Source organism: Solanum tuberosum, unplaced genomic scaffold (genome assembly GCF_000226075.1).
Source record: "Solanum tuberosum cultivar DM 1-3 516 R44 unplaced genomic scaffold, SolTub_3.0 scf00089, whole genome shotgun sequence".
Taxonomy (NCBI): Eukaryota; Viridiplantae; Streptophyta; class Magnoliopsida; order Solanales; family Solanaceae; genus Solanum; species Solanum tuberosum.
The window spans coordinates 89192-111350 of record NW_006239012.1 but is presented as its reverse complement, the minus strand read 5'-3'; positions in this window follow the sequence as shown (position 1 = coordinate 111350).

The window sequence follows — 22159 nt, the reverse complement described above, 5'->3', positions numbered from 1 at the left end:
TGGGAACGATAACTCGTTTCTTTATGAATCTATATTACTTGCGTGACCACGTACATTTACGTGTTTATTGGGGAGCACCAAGTTTTTGGCGCCGCTGCCGGAGACTTAGAAATTGATTTATATTCGATCTTCTTAAGTCTACAATTAGAATATTCAGGTATTAATTACTTGATCTTAGCTTGTTTATTGCAGGCACTTGATTTTCAAGTCTGGCTCGGAAGGGAGAACTTGTTGAACCTTACAACGACCCGAAAGAGTTTTACACCAACGCAGAAAAATGAATCAGGAACGACAAGGAGAATTGGGGTTAGTTCTTTCGGGTAACTTTGATGATGATAATCAAGACAACGTGAATAACTCAAAAAACGTAAATAACCCATAAAATGTGATTAACCCAAGGAACCCGAATAACCAAGGAATACCGCCTGTTGTACCAGCATGACTTGTCCGTGATGTGGCAGTCCCACTCACAGCCAACTTGGCATGTAGTATTAGGAAACCTCCACTGGGGGGTAGATTTGAACTAAAACAGAACATGGTACAGATCCTCCATACTAACGGGCAATTCACTGGTCTCCCCCATGAGGATCCTCAAATCCATCTTAGGACTTTCATAAAAATTACCAATACATACATCCCAATTGAAGTCTCATTAGACTATGTCAGGTTGACTTTGTTCCCAAACTCATTGTTAAGAGCTGCAAGACGTTGGTTAGACTCTGAGCCACCAAACTCCATCACTACTTGGGATGATCTAGCGAAGAAATTCCTGAGTCGATTTTTCCCATCCAAGAAAATCGCAAAGCTGAGGGGTGAGATAATAAACTTTGTTCAAAAGCAAGGGGAGGACAAGTACCAAGCATGTGCGCGTTTCAAACATATGTTGATTGCTTGCCCACACCACATGCAAACCAATGAGGTACTTGCTAACACTTTCTTTGAGGGTTTAGACTATAATGCTCATTCTCTTCTTAATAGTGCAGCAGGTGGACAGGCCCTATCCATAACGAGTGAAGAGTTCTTCACCTTACTCGATAAACTATCTAAGGGGAACCAAGGGTATGAGGGGGAAATGTCTAGAACCCCAACCCAAAAGGCTGCATGGATCTTAGATGTAGACCAAGCTACCACAATAAATGACAAATTAAATGCAATGCAACATAACATAACCTTACAATTTAAACAAATGGCTCTAAATTAGGAACCGATAAACGTGGTACAACATGCATCAAATTGGTGTGAGGTATGTGGTAGTGGAACTCATGAAACCGAGCAATGTGAGGCAAACCCGGATTCCGTAAACTATGTGGGTAATGCGCAAATGGGTGGAGTGCAACAAAATTATGGTAATACTTACAACCTAGTTGGAAGAACCATCCTAACTTCTCATGTAGCCAAAACCAAAATCAGGCGCAAGGGGTTAACCAATACCGTTCTCAAGGGGCTGGGCAACAATTCTATAATCCTAACCAAGGCTCAAATCCCAGTGCACCAAAAGGGGGGATGACCAACGAAGAGCTACTCCAAAAGCTCATGACTGAGATAGGGACCAAATTAAATGCTAGAATAGATAAGCAAGATAAGAACATCAGAAACATCCGGATGTCCCAAATGAGTTTAGAGAAACAAGTTGCGCAAGTGGAAAATTCTTTGAACTTGCGTCCCCAAGGTGGACTGCCCGGTGATACATAGCCTAATCCAAAGCAATTGCATGTGGTAAGTACTAGAAGTGGGTTACAATTAGAGGAATTAGCTCCAAAGAAGAGAGATACTGAGCTAAGTAACAAATAAAAGAAGGTGGAATAGGAGTAAAAAGCTCCAATGTTGAGGTACCCGTTTCTCAAAAGAAATTACCACCTCTATTTCCACAAAGGCTGAAAAAGCAGAATGAAGATGAATATTTTGGTAAGTTTCTATCTCTCCTTAAATAGGTTCACATTAATCTACCTTTGGTTGACATTTTGCAGGTTATCCCGAAGTATGCTAAATACATGAAGGACATTGTGGCTAGAAAGATGAGGCTCACTGAATATGAAACTGTAGCACATACTGAGGAGTGCAGCTCAAGGATCCAAAATAGACTGCCTAAAACGTTAAAAGATCCAGGTAGTTTTACTGTGCAGATTACAATTGGGCAAAGTGTTCATACCCTGGGGTTGTGTGATTTGGGGGAAAGTATAAATTTGATGCCCTTATCTTTGTATCAAAAGCTTGGGTTGGGTAGTCCAAAATGAACCACTGTTATTCTCCAACTCGCTGACAGATCCATTGCTAGGCCAGAGGGGGTGGTAGAAGATGTGTTGGTGCAAGTAGGTTCATTTATTTTTTCGATAGATTTTATGGTCTTAGACTTTGAACTCGATTCTGAAGTTCCATTCATTTTGGGATGACCTTTCTTGGCCACAGGTAGGGCATTGATTGATGTAGCAGCTGATCAACTAACTATGAGGGCACATGATAAGGTTGAGGTATTTGATGTTTACCGCACTTTAAAATTACCTTCTATTTATGAAGAATTGTCTGGTATTACTGTGATTGATCGCATAGTAGAATCACAAGTAGTTGTGCCAGAAGATTCTTTAGAAAGAGTGTTAGTGGGTCATGAAATTGTGGGAGACACTGAAGCTCAAGAGCTTGAATCATGCTTAAATCTAGCACTAGTAGACACTTGTAGGAATCAAGTAGAGTCACTAGATCACGAGTTGGCCCCCCCACCAAAGCCATCAATAGAAGAAGCCCCTACATTGGAACTAAAAACTCTGTCGGCTCACCTAAGGTATGCTTATTTGGGTACTAATGAAACTTTGCCTGTTATACTTTCTGCAGAGTTGTCTGAAATACAGGTTGATGCAGCATTGAGAATCCTAAAGCGGAGAAAGAAGGCGATTGGGTAGAAGATGGTTGATATTCATGGGATTAGTCCGGCGTTATATATGCACAAAATCTACATGGAAGAGGATCACAAATCAAGTGCTCAACATCAATGTCGCCTAAATCCTTTGATGAAATAAGTGGTAAGAAAGGAAGTAATCAAGTGGCTAGATGATGGAATTGTGTACCCAATTTCTGATAGTAAATGGGTAAGTCCGGTATAATGTGTTCCCAAGAAGGGAGGTTTGAAAGTCGTAAGGAACGAAAATAATGAGTTGATTCCTACTAGAACAGTGATCGGGTGGAGAATTTGCATGGATTACCAGAAACTAAATGATGCTACACGGAAAGATCACTACCCCGTTCCCTTTATTGATCAAATGCTTGACCGACTAGCACGGCAGGAGTACTATTGTTTCTTAGATGGATATTCCGGTTACAACCAGATCTTGATTGCACCCGAAGATCAGGAAAAGACCATAAGGTACTTGCTATTATGGGGGTGTTCCCAGAAGAGAAGGTAGAGTTAGCCTCCTACCAATTAGAAGATGTGGCTCAAGTGTGGTATGATCAGTGGAAGGGAGAGAGACCCGTAAGAATGGGTCCCATAGAATGGGAATTAATTAAATCAACATTTCTTGATAGGTTCTTTCCCTTTGAGATGAGGGAAGCAAAGGTGCAAGAGTTCATTAACCTTCATCAAAGAAATATGAGTGTTAAGGAGTATGCTCTAAAGCTCACCCAATTCTCAAAATATGCTCCAACTATGGTGGTGGACTCAAGGGCTAAGATGAGTAGGTTTATGTCGGGTGTGTCCAACATGGTTGAAAAAGAGTGTCGTACGGCAATGCTCCTCCATGAGTTGGATATCTCAAGGCTTATGGTGTACGCCCAACAAATTAAGGAATCAAAGCTCAAAGAAAAGAATAGGGAGGTGAAAAAGGCTAGAACCAGTGATGGGAACTTCTCCAGCTCAAGGTCCGATGGACAAGGTCGACCTAGATTTCGACAAAAGTTCTCCAGTCAAGGTTTCTCCAATGATTCTCCTAGATACAATAAGTACAGGGTGTCTAACCCTAAACCTTAAGAAGAGAATGAATGTGGTTCTTCTTTGGCTACGCCAAATTGCTCTTAATGTGGAAAACAACATGACGATAAGTGCCTAGCCGGCACAGATGGTAGCTATGGTTTTGGCAAGAGTAGTCACAAGATGAGAGATTGTCCGGTACTTAAGGCAATAGGGAGAGAAGGCAAGAAAGTTCCTCATAGCTATTCCAATTCCAATGCTCCAAAGCAAAATCGCTTCTATACTCTCCAAAACCGAGCTGACCAAGAGAGTTCTCCAGATGTAGTAACCGGTATGTTAGAAGTCTTTCTTATTGATGTGTATGCCTTGTTGGATCACGGTGCTACTTTATCTTTTGTGATGCCCTATGTGGTGATGAGGTTTAATGTTTCTTCGAAAGTGTTATTAGAAACTTTTTATATCTCTACCCTTATTGGTGATTTTGTGGTGGCTAAGAGTGTATATAAGAGATGTCCCATTTCCTTATCCCATAGAGTTACTCATGTTGACTTGGACTAGCTTGACATGTTAGACTTTGATGTGATTCTTGGTATGGATTGGTTGTATGCATGTTATGCCTCTATTGATTGTAGAACTCGGGTGGTTAGATTCTAGGTTAGATTCCAATTCCCAAATGGGCCTATCTTAGAGTGGAAGGGGGGAAATTCTATGCCTAGAGGTCAATTTGTGTCTTACCTTAATGCTAGAAAGATGATCTCGAAAGGTTGCATTGCCATGTTGTTAGGGTGAGGGATGTAGATTCTGAAACCCCTTCTCTTGCATCGGTTTCCGTGATTAATGATTTCTCAAAAGTTTTCCCCGATGATTTTCCTGATATTCCTCTCGAGTGGGAAATGGATTTTGGTATTGACCCCCTCCCGGATATGCAACCTATCTCTATTCCTCCTTATAAAATGGCTCCGACGGAGTTAAAAGAGTTGAAAGAGCAACTAAAGGATTTGTTAGATAAGGGTTTTATCCGACCAAGTATCTCTTCATGGGGTGCTCCCGTGTTTTTTGTTAGAAAGAAAGATGGGTCTCTTCGAATATGCATTGATTATCGTCAATTGAATAAAGTGACCATTAAGAACAAGTATCCTCTTCCAAGAATTGATGACTTGTTTGACCAATTTCAAGGGGCTAGCTATTTCTATAAGATTGATCTTCGTTCGGGTTATCACCAATTGAGGGTAAGAGGAGTTGAAATTCCAAATTCGGCTTTCCAAACTCGGTATGGCCATTATGAATTCCTAGTGATGTCGTTTGGTTTAAGTAATGTTCCAGCGGCGTTTATGGACTTGATGAATAGAGTGTTTAGGCAATACCTAGACATGTTCGTGATTGTGTTTATCGATGATATTTTGATCTATTCAAGAAGTGAGGATGAATATATGGACCATTTGAGAATTGTGTTGCAAGTTCTTAAGGACCAATAACTTTTTGCAATGTTTAGCAAGTGTGAATTTTGTTTAAGGTCCGTAGCTTTCCTTGGTCATATTGTGTTAAGTAAGGGAATTGAGGTAGATCCTAAGAAGACGAATGCGGTCAAGAGTTGTCCTAGACCTCTAACTCCTTCCGACATTAGAAGCCTTTTGGGTTTGGCCGGTTACTATAGATGGTTTGTTGAGGGATTTTTCTTTCATTGCTTCTCTTTTGACGACTGACTCAAAAGAAGGCTAAGTTTGTCTGGTCGGAAGCTTGGGAGAAAAGTTTCCAAGAGTTGAAAGATAGACTTACTTCCGCTCCGGTGTTAACCCTACCGTAGGGTACGGATGGCTTTGTGGTGTATTGTGATGACTCTAGAGTTGAGTTGGGATGCGTGCTTATGCAAAATAGTAAGGTGATTGCCTATGCTTCAAGGCAACTTGAGATCTATGAGAAGAATTATCCTACCCATGACCTTAAATTAGCGGCGGTTCTATTTGCCTTAAAAATATGGAGGCATTATTTGTTTGGGGTCCATGTGGATGTTTTCACCGATCATAAGAGTCTACAATATGTGCTTAGTCAAAAGGAGTTGAATCTTCGCCAATGAAAGTGGTTAGAACTATTGAAGGATTATGACATGAGTGTCCTTTATCAATCGGTAAAGCTAATGTGGTAACGGATGCTCTTAGCCGGTTGTCGATGGGTAGTGTGACTCATATAGAGGATGAAAAGAAAGAGTTGGTTCGTGATGTCCATAGGTTTGCTTGACTAGGTGTTCAACTAGTGGATTCCACCAAGGGTGGTGTCATGGTCCATAATGGTTCTTAATCGTCCTTTGGGATGGATGTGAAGTCTAAGCAAGGTCTTGATCCTATTTTAGTTGTGTAGAAAGACAAGGTACTTGAGAAGTCCGTTGAGGCCTTCTCCCAAGGGGGACATGGGGAACTTAGGTATCAAGGTCGGTTATGTGTTTCGGATGTTGACGACTTAAGGGAACGAATTTTAGAGGAAGTCCATAGTTCTCGATATTCTATTCACCCGGGAGCCACCAAGATGTATCGTGATTTATAGGAAGTCTATTGGTGGAATGGGATGAAGAAAGATATTGCGGGATTTGTTGCCAAGTGTCCTAATTGTCAACAAGGGAAGGTTGAGCACCAAAGGCCGAGAGCTTTTTCCCAAGGCATTGCTATTCCTACTTGGAAGTGGGAAGACTTGAATATGTACTTTATAGTTTGTTTACCTCACACCCGACGATAGCATGATTCTATATGGGTAATAGTAGATCAAATGATGAAGTCGACTCATTTCCTTCCCGTCAAGGTTTCTTACTCGGTGGAAGACTATGCTAAGATGTACTTGAGAGAGATAGTAAAATTGCATGGTGTGCTGTTGTCCATCATTTTCGATCGTGGTACCCAATTCACTACTCAATTTTGGAAGTCATTCCAAAAGGGTCTTGGTACCAAGGTTAAGCTTAGCATGACTTTTCATCCCCAGACTAATGGGAAAGCGGAGCGTACTATCCAAAAACATTTGAAGATATTTTAAGGGTTTGTGTGATTGATTTTAAGGGTAATTGGGATGACCATTTTCCATTAATGGAATTTGCTTATAATAATAGATATCACTCGAGTATAGGTATGGCTCCATTAGAGGCTCTTTATGGTAGGAGGTGTAGATGTCCTATAAGTTGGTTTGAGGTGGGTGAAGTTGCTTTGATAGGTCCTGAGCTAGTTTATGAAGCTATTGAGAAAGTTCGGCTTATTAGAGAGGGTTGAAAATGGCTCAAAGTCGACAAAAGCCTTATGTTGATGTTAGAAGAAGGGATCTTGAATTTGAGGTTCATGATTGGGTTTATTGGAAAATCTCACCTATGAAGGGTGTGATGAGGTTTGGTAAGAAAGGGAAGCTTAGTCCTCGGTATGTAGGCCCATATCTAATTTTGAGGCGTATTGGCAAGGTTGCCTATGAGTTAGATTTGCCAAATGAGTTGACATCGGTGCATTCGGTTTTCCATGTCTCTATGCTTAAGAAGTGTGTTGGAGATTCGACGTCCATAATTCCCTTAGAAGGGTTGGGAGTTGATGAAAACCTCTTTTATGAGGAGGTTTCGGTTGAAAATTTGGACCGGCAAGTTAAGAAGTTAAGAAACAATAAAGTTGCCTCCGTGAAGGTGCTATGGAGGAATCCATTAGTTGAGGATGCTACTTGGGAGGACGAGGCTGATATGATGTCCCGATATCCTCATCTCTTTCCTTCAAATCCTCCCCTAGCTTGAGGTAATGAGTTCCTCTAGATTATTTTATGTTTAGGAGTCATGTGTGTTTTATGTGTTTCCATGATTTCCTTATGATTATGCATGCTCATTATTAAGCTTATGTTTGAAAGAAATGACTTATATGACTTATTTTTTCCTCATGTTGTTGTGCATTGAGTATGAGTTGCCTAATGACTTCATGAGATGAATTGATGAACATGTTTTGATATGCTTTTTGAGAGTAACTTGCATATTGGCTCCATGAGATTTTGTTGAGCATGCTTATAGCTTGGAGAAGGTAATTCCTCCTAGAACATGAGAAATGTTGAAATTCATGCATGATGGGTTGTTAGATGTAGTTCCTACTTCCTTGTGTTGCATTTGAGTATGTTGAGTTTGGAGTTGATGTTTTCTCCTTATTTATGTGCATTGCATGCATAATGGGCTGATAGAGCTAGTTCACCCCTCTTGTGATGTTTTGAGGGAGTTTTAACTTTGAGTCGATAGTTTCTCCTCGGTTGTATGCATTGCATTGATTAGGTTGGGTTGTAAGTTTCTTCCCCGTCTTTATAGAACCAGTTTAAGATCTCATTCGAGGACGAATGGTCCCAAGGGGAAGATATTGTAACACCCTGTATCCAAAAAAGTGAAATAAATCAGATATTGAGAAGGTGCAGGTGGCAGCCACGAAGGCCAACCACTGCCCGTGGGTTGAACCACGGACCGTAGGTATGGTCCGTGGGCTGACACTTAGCCAAAGTTCAGGGACCCAAAAAAAAATGGTGTCTGATGACCAAACGACGATTCACTAGGACGGATCGTGGGTTAGACCATGACCCGTCGACTGCGTCTGTCGGTGGGTCACTTGGAAAGGGTCCAAGAAAAGACCACGGAAGGGACCTACAGACCGTAGCTCGGTCCACGCCCCGTGGTCCAGGGTTCCATCAATGGTCGAAAATCTCTGAAGTTAGTGACAGATGTGCAGGATGTACCGTAGGTCCATCCACGGTCCGTCGATGGTGGTCCCTGGTTTGTGACTGAGCAATTATTTTAGGGACATATGGGTCTTTTCTGATTTTAATTAAACTAAAGTGGTGTTGTTTTGCCTTCATTTAGAACCCCTGTATAAGCCCTTTTAACCCCAAATTCACCCTATTTAGTTCATTCTTCCAATTTTCCCCAAAAGCAGTCAAATTCCCTCCCAAATATTCTCTCTCTAGAAAACTTGAAGAAGAAGAAGAAGGATTCATCTAGGTTTTCAAGCTAAAGGTAAAGTTCCTCCATTGAAGGATAGAAATTGGAGTTAAGGTATGGTGGTTTTCATTCATGGGTAGCTTTCATCCATGGAGCCCTCTAAAACCGTTCAATTTCCAAAGATAAAAATCCCCCATTGTTAGGGTTTGATTCAAAAGTCATGGGTTCCTTTAAAACATGATTCTAATGGTTAAATTATGTTATTATAAGCAAGAATTGATGATTTCCTATAGTTTTTATGATGTATTCCCCAAGAACCCATGTGATCCCCATATTTCTCAAAGTTGATGATATGATGTGGGTCTTTGTTGATGAAAGAGGAATTTTATGAATTAATGCATGAGGTGATAGAATCACATGAATTATAATGATATCCATGTCTAATGCTTAAATTCTACATGTGTTGATTGAAAGTAAGTTTTGAGCCTCAAGGAGTAAAGTATGAGGTTATGCATGTTTATGAAGTTTATGTAAATGCTTTAAGAACACTTTGAGAGTGAAGAGCTAATGATTATGTTGTTGTTGTGGGCCGATTGAAGGGTTATTCTCATGAACTCATATGAACATTAATGTGAAAGGTTTTATCACAATAGTAAGGATTCTAAGGTTGAAAGACTTTTCTCACCTAAATGAATCTAAGAGTAAAAGTGATCATGGATGGTGATGAGTGCTCACGCATGATCTAATGAGCTAACTTGGACTGATTGTCAAGGACATCCTCCCATGCGACATGAGCTAAGACTTAATAACTAACTGTGGGATTTATGCTTAGCACTGAGTGGATATTGAAATGAGATGCCCTCGAGAAGCTGGAAAGTACCCATGTGGCACACCATCCACAAGCACTCCAAAGTCTTCATTACATAAACATCCATGTATCAAATTCCGCCATTTCTCACAAAAGCCCATTCGGATGCTCACACGAAGTTAAGTCTGGGCTTCCAAATAGGAACTCTCAAGTAGTACAGTTCGGGTTTCCCAAGTATGTCTCATGAGATGGAAGCCTTCACGTAGTGAGTCCGGGTTTCTAGTAGCAATCTCGTTATCCCATAACTACGTGGCCCCGTAGGTTATTAGCTAGTGGATCCACCTAAGATAAGAGTTACCAGTTATACCTTAGGCAAGTAGACCACTCCTTTTCGGTGAGGGAGTCACCGGATTACTTGTTGGTTCTCACATGGTCTCGTGTCGGTTAAGGCTTGTTCCCACATAAAGAAATGATGAACTAAGACATGCTTGAAGAATCATCTCGTAGTGTTCAAAGATAATAAGATAAACGATGGACTAATACATGCTTGAAGAAGTATCTCGTAATGTCCAAAGACTTAAATGTGATAATAATTTGCATTGAAAATGATGATATGATTTATGCTTTCAAATTAACTCTATGATGATGTTTAAACTTGGTGAATGTCATGCTTTTAAATAAAATGTCCTTTTTTGCATGATTTAAGTTTTTTATGCATAGCTACCATACTTAGTGCATTTTTGTACTAACGCCTACTTTGCCTACATTTTTCCTAAGGGTAGGGTTCGGTTCTCGAGGTGATCATTCTTGTGGCTAGAGCTTGGCTTCTATTGTTTTCCCGAGCTTGGTGAGTCCTCATGGTTCGAGGATGGAATTTTCATATGTTTAGTTTCCTTTATGTACTTTCCCTTTTGAACATGTTGTATGGTCTAGGCCCTATTTCGTTCACTATTGTAATAGATGTCTACGATGAGACAAAGTGTCTAGAATTCCGCTTTCTTTTATGAATTTTTTTTCAAGACTTGAAATATGTTTTACTCTTATTGTTTTATTTCTTATGTTACGAGGTCTAAGTGGCTTGTATGGAGTCCTTCGGGGTTCTATATGCCTTGTTACATCTTGGGGGTACCCTTGGGTCGTGACAATTGATCACAAGAGTCTTTAGTGTATTATGAGCTAGAAGGAGTTTAATTTGAGGCATCGTCACTTGATTGAGATTTTGAAGGACTATGACCTCTCTATTTTCTACTATCCCGGCAAGGCAAATGTGGTAGTGAATGCCTTGAGTCGGAAGGCAGTGAGTATAGGTAGTCTAGCATTGTTATCTACTGTGGTGCAACCTTTAGCTCTAGACATTCAATTGTTAGATAATCAGATGGTTTGGTTGGATGTCTCAGATTCTAGGCGTGTGATGAGTTGTAGATTTACACTTATTTAATGTCCATTTAGCTCAATAATTGGTCTTCTCAATGCCTAACTTTATCCCTTTCTAATCGAATATTGATGTTTTGTAGCTACAAAGGCATTTGGACAAGACAAGGACTGATGTTTGTAAGAATGGCCAAAAAATACAAAAAAGTGCAAAGTGATCATTGTTGATTGCTTAACATGAAGGTCGGATCGCCAACTGAGCAGGATCTCGCCTAAATTCACAGTGCATAACACTTGTGTCTATCAAAGAAGGTTGTCGAACTCCAGTAAAAAGGCGATGTATCTATTGTAAACGACAGTCTTGATGCATATCACCCAAAGCGACAGTGTGCAAGGCAAAGATTTAATGCTCGAACGACGAACCAAGGTAGTATTTGGTGATTTGACGAATGTGAAAGGCTGACTCGATCGAGTACGCCAAGTGAGGTTCAAACACATAAAGCCTAGAGCATCACAAGGCAAGATGAGGAGCAAAAGGTGTGTCACCGATTAGGTTTGGCGAGCCCGACTAACGTCGCCGAGTCGGTTACAAAGTGGATTTTTGGGAAAGTATAATTAGCCCAAAGTATATAATTTTTAGAGAGTTGAATAGTGTGAGAAAACAGGAAGAAGAGTTCATAGTTATTAAGTTTTGAGTTGAGAGTACTTTACCTTTGATGAACACTTTTCTAGTTGTTGGGGTTTTACAATTTGAAGCTTGAATTTGATAAATCAAAGTTAAATCCAAAGTGGGTTTATTCTTAATTGCTGGATTTCAAGTTACCCATGGTTGCTTTTATGGGAGGTTTATTTCTTTACTTTTTGTGATTGGTGGCTAAAACTTCAAGATCTAGGGGTGCTCAAATGGGGTTGAGTGGTTATTTAATGTAGTGGGTATCGTGCCATGCTCCATTTTGTTGTTGTTCATGCATGAATTTTGTCTAATTACCATGGGGTAAACTTATGGGTTAAGGTTACAATCTTAATTCTTACTTTAGATCTCCGGTTGATGCTCGAAAGAGATTAATTGGAGTGGGTAGTCAGTTTGATACTAGCAATTTAGGTTTGATGTCTATGGCTTGCTTGAAAGAGAAGTTATGGATCAGATCTATTTTCCCTATTCTTGAAAGAGAGAGTAGAGTAAGGTATTATGTTGTTTAGAAATGACATATAGATGAAACAAAAAGGAGATTCTATGCATAGATGATTTGAGATCGAAAAATGATTAGCGTCAATGAAGATGACTAAGTCTATTTATGAATGTTCATCACTTTAAAGAAGCACAATCACCCTTATGTGACATCGATTCCAATCCCCGCACCCCTAGATTGCTTGTTAGCTCTTGATTTTATTTCAATTTTAGTTTAATTGCTATAATTGATAGCCAAAAACTTTGTATTAAGTTGGTGGTACCATCCACCCAATTGTTTTTTTTGGAACCCCAGGATAACCCGCAGCCACTACAACCTCTGCCATAGCCTCTGTCCTTTGGGTGAGCACTCTGTGGTGAGCACTTTGTGCGTATTTGGTAAACCCCCCACTGTGTAATAGCCTGCAAACCACACAGGGGATGTAAATCCACTAGGCAATTGTTGTTACTATTAAAAATGAGCTAATTGAAAGTTCAAATTTCTTGAAAAAGAATTCTCTATGATATTCAATTCCCAGTGGGATTAAATCCCCGACTCTTCATTGAGTTTCTTTTACTAATTATGATCTCTCACTATTTTTATTGGTTTTGAAGGGTTATTTGAGCATTATGAAAAATGGCTCCGCTGTCGGGGAGTGGTGCTTGATAATTCTAAGTGAGAAATTAGATTTTAATTTGGTTTACTTGTAGTAGATTTGTTATTTGGTGTTGTTATTGGCAGATTTGCTGGTTGACAACATGAGTGACCATGGGAGTGACAATGACAAGCACTATGTTCAAAATGACAGTATGGGTGATCTCAATGACACGCCCATTAATGTTATACAAACCACGGGAGAAATGTGAATACCTCCTACAACCGGGAGGACGATGTTTAACATCACCAGAACTATGATACAATTGCTCCAAATAAAAGGAAATTTTGGGGGTCTAGCTCATGAGAATCCCCATAAGAACCTTATAGATTTCAAGGAGGTATGTGGACCCTTTATGTTCAAGAATATCTCCTAAGAATCTTTAAGGTTGAGGTTATTCCCGTTCTCTATAACGGCAGAGGCTACAAAATTGTTTGTGGAGTTGCCAAATGATTCTATTACTTCGTGGGATGAGCTAGCTGAGGTATTCTTGGAAATATTATTTCCACCCTTGAAGATGGTTAAACTTCATCTCCAAATCTAAAATTTCAAGCGTAATGGAGGTGACCCTTTGCATGAGACATGGCTGATGTTCAAAAAGTTGCTCTTGCAATGTCCAACGTACGGCATTCCGAATAATTTGATGTTGCAATACTTTTATTGTAGCCTTGATTTAGTCACTATATGTGTGGCTGACCAATTAGTCTTTGATGGATTGATGAGACAACCATATGAGGTAGCTGACCTATTGCTAGATGATATGACTAAGGTTAATCGAGCATGGCATACTAGAGAGGACCAAGTGCCTAGTCTACACGTGGGTCTAAGCAAAGAAAAAGTTGAGATGGACCATGAAAGAGATGAGAACATGGATAAAATGATGACCCAAATCAATTTCTTGTCTAAACATGTCATGAAAGGTGGAACCAAGTCGGTCAATGCGGTTGGAACCAACAGTGGGCAGTGCCCGAATGATGCTAAATTTGAGGCATTATACAATGAGGAAGTTCAATACTTAGGAAATCAAGTGGGGAGTTCTCAACACAAATATCAACAACAAGATGGGAACCAAGGTTGGAACAAGGAGAGAGATGGTGGTTGGGGAGATTGGAAGGGTGGAAATTGGTGAGATAGGGAGATAGATAGGTATGTACCTCCCCATGATCGTCCACGCATAAAAGAACCAACTAGGCTAGAAAGAAGCCGAACGGAAGACATGTTTGTCAGGATCTACAACAAGGTTGAAGGGTCCGATAAGGTGTTGAAGGAATTAAAAAATGACTTCTCTACTTTATCTCAGACGATAACTTCACACTCAGTTTCTATCAAGCAGCTGGAGACCCAACTAGGTCAAATTTCCACTCATCTAAATCCAAGGCAGAACTGAACTTTGCCTAATGACACCATCACGAACCCTAAGAATGATTGTTGAGTTTGAGCAATATGTCATGTCATGATGTTAAATAAGGAACTTCTTGAGAGGCAACCCAAGTTTTTAGTTTCGTTTTCAATGCTTTCAAATAACGTCCTTTGTGAGCGCAGGTTGAGAGGGGGTTGGAAGATTGAAAATGGAAGCATAGGTGATTAAACACCCAAATGGCGATCCATCGAAAGCATTATGCGGACTAATTCTTGTCCTCCTTTTGAGATGGAATTTATGAAAAAGTGTACTATCAAAACTCCTAAGGGCTATTCATCGGAGTGCACTAATCGGACTCCATCTGGCCACCGAATCGACCTTTGGGTTTGGTATTCATTCAGACGTGTTCAGCGAGCTTAAGCTCTAATTAGCGATTCTTCGAACACGTTTGATGATGTTAGTCGTGATCGCCAAACGGGCCTGATATAAAAAGGCCAAGGGTCTTTTCAAATTCAAAAATCAAAACCTTTGAAATTTGAGAGGCTTTATGATTCCTTTCACTTGCTTCAAGCATTTTGAGTGTTTGTGAGCCTCGTGTGAGTGTCTTGAAAGCTCTAACATAGCATTTGCTTGGAGTCGTGTCAACCCAATCCTGATCCCTCAGTTTCTTGATTATTTTTTGGTTTTAAGGATTGTGTTTCAAAATTCTTGTTGTTGTTTTTAGTTTAGAAGGTATATAGGGTGTGGGCTTGAGCCCTTTGACTGAGATTAAGCGCCTGATTTTGATGGGTAGCATCATATTGTTGAAATTTAAATATTCCCATGTGATTTTAATTGTGAATGCGCGTAAAAACTGTGAGTCGTGATTGTGTTGGTTAAATTATTGAATTGAATTGATAATTTGATGGGTCTGTGCCTAATTTATTTTTAGTGAAGTTTGAGTACCTCAGTGTTGACCCAATTGCATGATTTTTCACAATGATAGGCAAAGTGAATACTTTCTTAAAGGAAAATTATCAATTAGTGCAGTATTTAATGACAAATGGGGGAAATTTGAGTACCCATGGGTAGAAAAGCATCTAGGTGGATTGTAATGTTGGGGTAAACTAGTATTTATTGTGCGTGTTGGTTTATCTGTGAAAATTAAGTGCTGGACTAAAATTTCTTGTTCGGCGACCTTGTCTTAGCTCACCAAGGAAGTTAGAAAAATCGTCGAGTAAGCCCAGCTTACATTCTTTGGCATATGCATGGCCTTGGGTATTGGCCGATTTGGTGGGGTTGTCTTAGTTTTCTGCACCCCACTTGGCAAATCACCAAGTGGGAGAGGATATCGTCCTTGATCCTGAGTAATTTTCTATTGTCAAATTCGGTGAGCTCAGGAGAGCTTGCTGATTCTATTTGGCGAGCCTCAAGAGTGTTCCTGAAACGTGTTTCAATTCACGTTCAAATTCAACTAACCTTCACAAATTCATTGTTTGAATGTATACTTTGTAGGTATGGCAAGAATAAAAGGTAAAAAAGTGTAGGAGGAGGAGATGAATGAGGAGGAGCTGCGAGCTGAAGAGCACGGAACTGCTAAGACACTAAACAAGTTGCATGCGACCAATGAGGTCATCGTTCAGGCTGCCTTGGAGAGATCTCTTTAAGAGACTTCAGAGATTGGGTCTAGTTGAGTCTTTGCACACTCTAGCATACTTCATGCTGCTAAGACGGTCATTGATTCCCTTGTTGAGCCTCCCATGCTGCCTCCAGTGATCTTATTGATGGGCATCAATGCACTTCTTGAGGTTTCCCCATCCAAGACTCCAGATGAGAGTGCTCCACATGCATAGCCTGTCGGGGGACCCTTTCTCTCAGTCTCCCAGTACTTTTTATTTATTTTGTATTGAGGAAATTACATTCAATTTTTTGTAGGGTGAGGGCCGTCGTGCCAATATTCCCTTTTTGCTTGTATTTTGAACAATTGTAGTTTAATGTTGGTTTTTATTAGAGTGCTCTTTTGGATAAATGTGTGTCTCTTTACTTCTATTTCGTTCTCCCTTGACGTTGCAAACCCCCATGAGTTGAAATCATGAAATACTTGAAGTTTTCATTGATAAAATTTGAGAATAGATCGTGTTCAATATCGATGTCTCAAATAGTACTCATGATGAGTATGGTGTATTGCGTTGGTTTTGCAAGAATGAAATCGTTGTGGTTTGACCTTTGAGCGATCTCTTTGAATCTTTTGTTGACTAGATACGTTTTGATGTAAGCCCTGCGATGAACAAAACACGTACGCTTTTGGTATTTTATGGATGTGCTAAATGAGTGTAATTTGAAGTTCCATGTGTGGTTAGGTTGTACTTGAAATCATGCATGTAGAGTCCTAGAATTTTCCTTGTTATTCTAATTGTGTTAATCTTGGTAAATGTGAGCCATGATCTTGGGAAAAAATTCATTGAGGGAACCAAATTGTCCATAAAGCCTTTGTGACTACCTTGTGAGGGTGTGAATCTATGTTGGCACCACTTGAGCCTAACTTATTTGTTGACAACCAAAAGAAGCCTCTTGAGCCAAATTATCTGTACCTTCTCACCAAAACTCCTTTTTTGAGGCATTGTGATGGTTGAATAGCCAACTTATGTCAAAAGTCTAAGTTGGGGGTGTGGAAATGAAGGATGAATGAAAGCAAATGGAAGGGCAAAGGAAGAAGAAATAAAACTCAAATATGAAAGTTTTGCAAAAAGAAGGATCCCCTCTTTATTAAAAAATGTGTATATATCATCATTGCAATTGAAATAGCTTGAAAAACTGAAAATGAAAAAGAGAAGTGAATGAAATAAAAGGGAATTCCAAATAAATTGAGTGGAGAGTCAAGAGTTGAGTTCTTAAATGAAAAAGTACTTGAGAAGAGGTGATAATGATTGAAACAATCTTTGAAAAGGTATAAGTCACCAATCCAAATTGACTATACCTTAACCGTCAACCCTATTACAAGCCTAAAAGACCCTTCAGATCTTACATTAATCAGGTTGTGTGATGATTGGAAAATATGGGCAAACCTATGAGACAAAGCTTGCATGTGTTTCTCTTCTGAGAGAGTGAGAGTTGCATTGATTCCTATTTCCTTTATGAGAGCATGGAATCATTCTTGATGTGAGAGCACTTGAATGCATTTGTTGAAACATGTTCTTGCATTAGACAAGAAGCTAAAGTGAGCTTGAGCTTGTGTTGAGGCTAGCTAGTCATCATTTGAAGCTTTTTTATTACGATTTAGGGTAACATGCTATTGAGAGTAATCTTGCTATGAAACTTGCATGCTAGCTCTCATTGAGTAGTATTGTAGAAACCCTTATTGAGCTTATTATGTTATTTATTTGCTTGAGGCCCAGCAAAGGTTTAAGTTGGGGTGTTGATGAGTGGTAGAATTGCACTTATTTAAGGTCCATTTAGCTCAATGGTTGGTGTTCTCAGTGCCTAAATTTATCCTTTTCTAATCGAATATTGATGATTTTTAGTTATGAAGGGATTTTGGACAAGTCAATGACTGATGTTTATAAAAATTGCCAAAAAATACAAAACGAAGTGCAAATCTGTAACATTCCGGAAAACTAGTAGACTAAACTAGAGCCTAAAGTAATGGTTAGAGTCGTAAATAACTCCCAGTACTTAATATACATATTTTTAGGTTAATACATCAAGGTACGGCCCTCCAAGGACCAACCATGGGTCCTTGAGGAGACCCTTCACAAGGTGAAAAAAAAGGTGCCTGGGCAGTTGATGAGTCCACAAATTGGACTTATTTAGGGCTATATTTTTATAGAATTAGTGTCCTCAAATGCATATTTTGTCTCAATATCTGCTGAAAACCCTGAAGTTTTAGGTATTTAGAGTTTGAGGCAAGGCATGGACACTACTTGGCAAGAAGGAACAAAGCGGCTGAAAAGAATGAAGAAATGAAGGCCTGAGGATCGCCGAGATCAGTTGGCGAGTCGCCGATCGACCTGGAGATTGCCTTTTGTTCCAGTGTGCTGAGCCCTAAAGGGAAAGATCAAGTTGGTTATGAAATGGAGCAGTCGACGTGTCGCCGAGTAGTTCTGCAAAGCTGTACCATATCGCCCAACAACTCAAAGCGCGAAAAGGCTAAAGGCTAAATCAAGAAGGCGATGAAATCAACCAAAAAGCGGATCGCCGAGTGTATCGGCGATCCCGAATAACTGCGCCGAGTGATTCGCTGCAATACAAATATTCAAACACTATAAATACTTGTTTAAATTCCAAGTTTAACATCATATCACTATTATTATTAGAACTTTTTTCAATTTTTGAGAGAGTCTAAGTTTTAGAGGGTTTCACAGACTTTGTTCTAAGACCTTGAAGATTCAAAGGGTTTCAACTCCAAGAAATTGGACGTGGGTTTCTAAGATTCTTCACTCTTGACATGTTTTAAGACTTAATTCTTCATATCTAGTTGATGGAAACTGATATGGTATTGATTGTTACCTCTTTTACATGTCTAGCTAAAACCCCAATTCTTGGGGTGTGATTTTCTGAATATGGGTTAGATTATTTGTTGGGTCTTGCTTGTTTATGGTTTATTTGTTGTGTAAATGTGATTTCGTTTAATAGTTGTGTATGAACTTAATGGGATTCTAGTTGCAAATAAGATTTCATCTTATTGTTTTTGGCTTGCTCGAGAGAGAGGTCGTAAAACTAAGGCTACTAAACTGATAGCCGATGGTATTGGGTCGACATGGGTTCAGCTCGAGAGAGTGAACCCTAGTCCTTTTTCCACATATTCAACTTGAGAGAGTGAATGGACTAAAGTGGAGGCTGTGCTTAATGCGGCAACTCGGTGTTCTAGAGAAAACGAGTTCATTTGGGGTAAGTTGCTCGAGAGAAAATTTACCCCCACTATCGTCTAGCCTAGTCACAAATACTCAACAATTTACTATCAAAAGCATGTACCCGATAATCTAGTCTATCCCGTATTCTTATCACATTCCAAGAATCCCGTCTCTCTATCTCATTTCTTATATTTTTACTGTTTTTGTTATTAGCATAAAACATATCCCCATTGATAATTGACGCTTGCATCACCCCTTAGATTTAATATGTTTATATTCGATAATATCTATAGCTATGACTAATAAGAACTAGATTTTATTTTTCTATTAATTCTCAAAACTACTCCTTGTGGGAACAATCCTAACCCTTGGTTGGGTTATATCACTACACGTGATCGTATGGCATTTGAACCGAACTAGTGTCAGTTGATTACGCCCTAAAACATCAAAATGACGTCGCTGCCGGGGAGTGATGTTATTTGAGAATTTGTAGTTAAGTAAAATTTTTGTTCCTGTTAGTCGTATTTTATTTACTTAATTTTTAGTTTTGTTTTTCATTGTGTTGCTGTTTTTACTAGGAATCCAGATTATGTCTGGTGGCAATGGTGAACAACTAGATCTCTCTCTTTTAAGAATGGTGTCTCTCAGGGATAAAATCCTGAGTTTTAGACAAGTCGAGTGAGAGTCCATCCATGAATTGTGGTTGAGATTCAAGGCACTCTTCCTGAAATGCCCAGCTCATGAAATCTCAGAAAGCATGCTGCTGGATTGCTTCTACAAAAGTCTTGGCCCGGAGAATAAAAGAATGGCGGACCAAATATTTCCTGGAGGGCTCTCACAACTACCCTTTGCAGTAGCCACCCAACTCCTTGATCACATGGCAATGACTAACAAGGAGGCTAAGAAAGACCATACTCTGGCCACGCTCTTGACTCAATTAGATTTAGTGACCAAGAAGAATATGGAATTGCAAGCATCAAATAAAAGAAAAAACCTGTATGTTCCACCTCACGAGCGTATAAAACCCAATGCAAGTGAGGACAGCCAAATAGAGGAGATACTCTCACTCATTCTCAGCAAAATCGAAGGTCACGACAAGATGTTAAGAGAATGTCATACTACTAAATGAGATCTCTGCCTCCCAATTCATATCTGTCCAACGATTGGAGACTCAAATGGGTCATGCGATGTCCCATGTCTTCCTCAAAAATCATAACTGAGCGGAGAAGCCGTGCCACGACTATAACTAAGGCGCTTCTTGGGAGGCAACCCAATGTTTTAATTGTTTTCTCTTAAGATTAAAATAACGGTGTTTTTATTTTGCAGGATGAAATGTAAGGAGTGTTGACAAACAATGAGATTGGCGAACAAAAAGGCCCCGTCGGTGAATCGTCAAACAGGTTGGCGTGCCCTTTTTCCTCCGCCATTTGATTCAAAACAAGTTTGGTTTGGAGCCTGTAAAACTTGGCGAGCTCAGGAGCAAATTGTCGCCACGCTGATTCAGTCGGCGACAACGATCTTTTCCGCCATTTGGACCCCCAATTAAATAGAGGTCCTGTAAAACTCGGTGAGGGAATTGACCGATCGGCACATTGCCGAGTAAGTCAGCGATCCAGACTAACATCGCCGATTGGCCGGGAAACAGATGATTTATTATGACAGCCAGAGGTTTCAATTTCAAATTCCTCATTTTCCCTTACTTTTCACCCTTCCAAATTCAGAACAAGTTAGTACTTTAAATACTTTCGCATTCTGTAATTATTTTAGCTGATGAATTTGTGCCCAAATTCGGATTACATTGCCTCCTAGCATTTCAAAGAACTTTGATCGGCATAAAATGTTGGTTTTCCTGAATCCCAAGGCTACTTTGAAAAAATTGTTTTCTTATGCAATTGGGCTTATTGTATTGATATTTGCTGGGCCTCTCTGATAGGCTTAGATTGTTTAAATGCTGAGTTTAATTCGTAAGTCTTACCCATTTTATCTTGATTTTTGAAATCCTTTTTGTTGCGCGTCAAAATGAGTTAAATTTTGTGGGGTTGTGCGTACGTGGTGTTTAGCATGGTTGAGTTTTATGGGTCTGACCTTAATTGTACTAGTGCATAGTTTAATTTTTTTTCCGGGTGTTGCGGGGTTGGAATTGAAAAGTAGGGTGAAAACAGGCATGTTGGGTAGTTTGGCGAGCTGGTCGAGTTCACCGAACCACTCGACGGTTCGCCTAATATCTTCAAATAACCTTTAATTGTATGTTGTACGTGTTGTTGACTACTATAACTTTCGGCGAGAAGCTTGATGTCACCAACGGCGCTCGGCGACTCGCCGATTGTCTTTTGTTTCGCCCTTTGTCTGAACCCCTAAACCCTTGCTGCACTGGAACTTTCAGCGGGCTAGCCCTGGCTCACCGAAAGCTAGTAGGGAATCGCCGAAAGCTAGTGGCGAATCACCGAAAGGTATATCTCATCTCCAACTTGCCATAGTATTTAAACAAATCCTTTCGGTGAGCCCGACTTTGCTCGCCAAAGCGATTTGGCATTTTGCCGAATTGATCGGTGAGTCTGGCTGCATTTAATTTTCTGTGCTCTTAATTGAATCATTTCTGAATTTACTCTAATGTTTGGCAGACATGGCTAGACCTAAAGTTGCAGGAAGAAACGAGCCACCCCAAGGGAAAGAAAAGGGGATTATATTGAACGAGGATGGAGCGGCATCCAGGGAAAGAACCACAAAACATTCTACGAGTGGTGGGAAAGGTAAAGGTAAAGGCAAGGCACTTGCATCATCGGAGGCAAGCACTGACAGTGACGGTATCTATGATACTTACCTTACCACCTTAGAGAGCGAGAGTGAGCATCAGGACCCTCAACCTCTGGAGTCTTACGATGATGAACAGGTAGTGGTATGCAAAGCAGAACTATGCTCTAAAAAGCTGCACGATCCATCTAGAATTCGGACTCCTCAGGCTGCATTTCCTCCTCCAGCTCTAGAGCAGGCAATGGTGCTTGAGCCACCAATATAGAGGCCTCCTCCCAAGTTAATGAACATATTAAAGACAGAAGGGATGAGGACAATTCTTAAGGAGAAATGTCTGTCCACAGACGGAGTGATCGACAGGTACCTGGAAATAATGGATTGCCTGAAACACCACAAG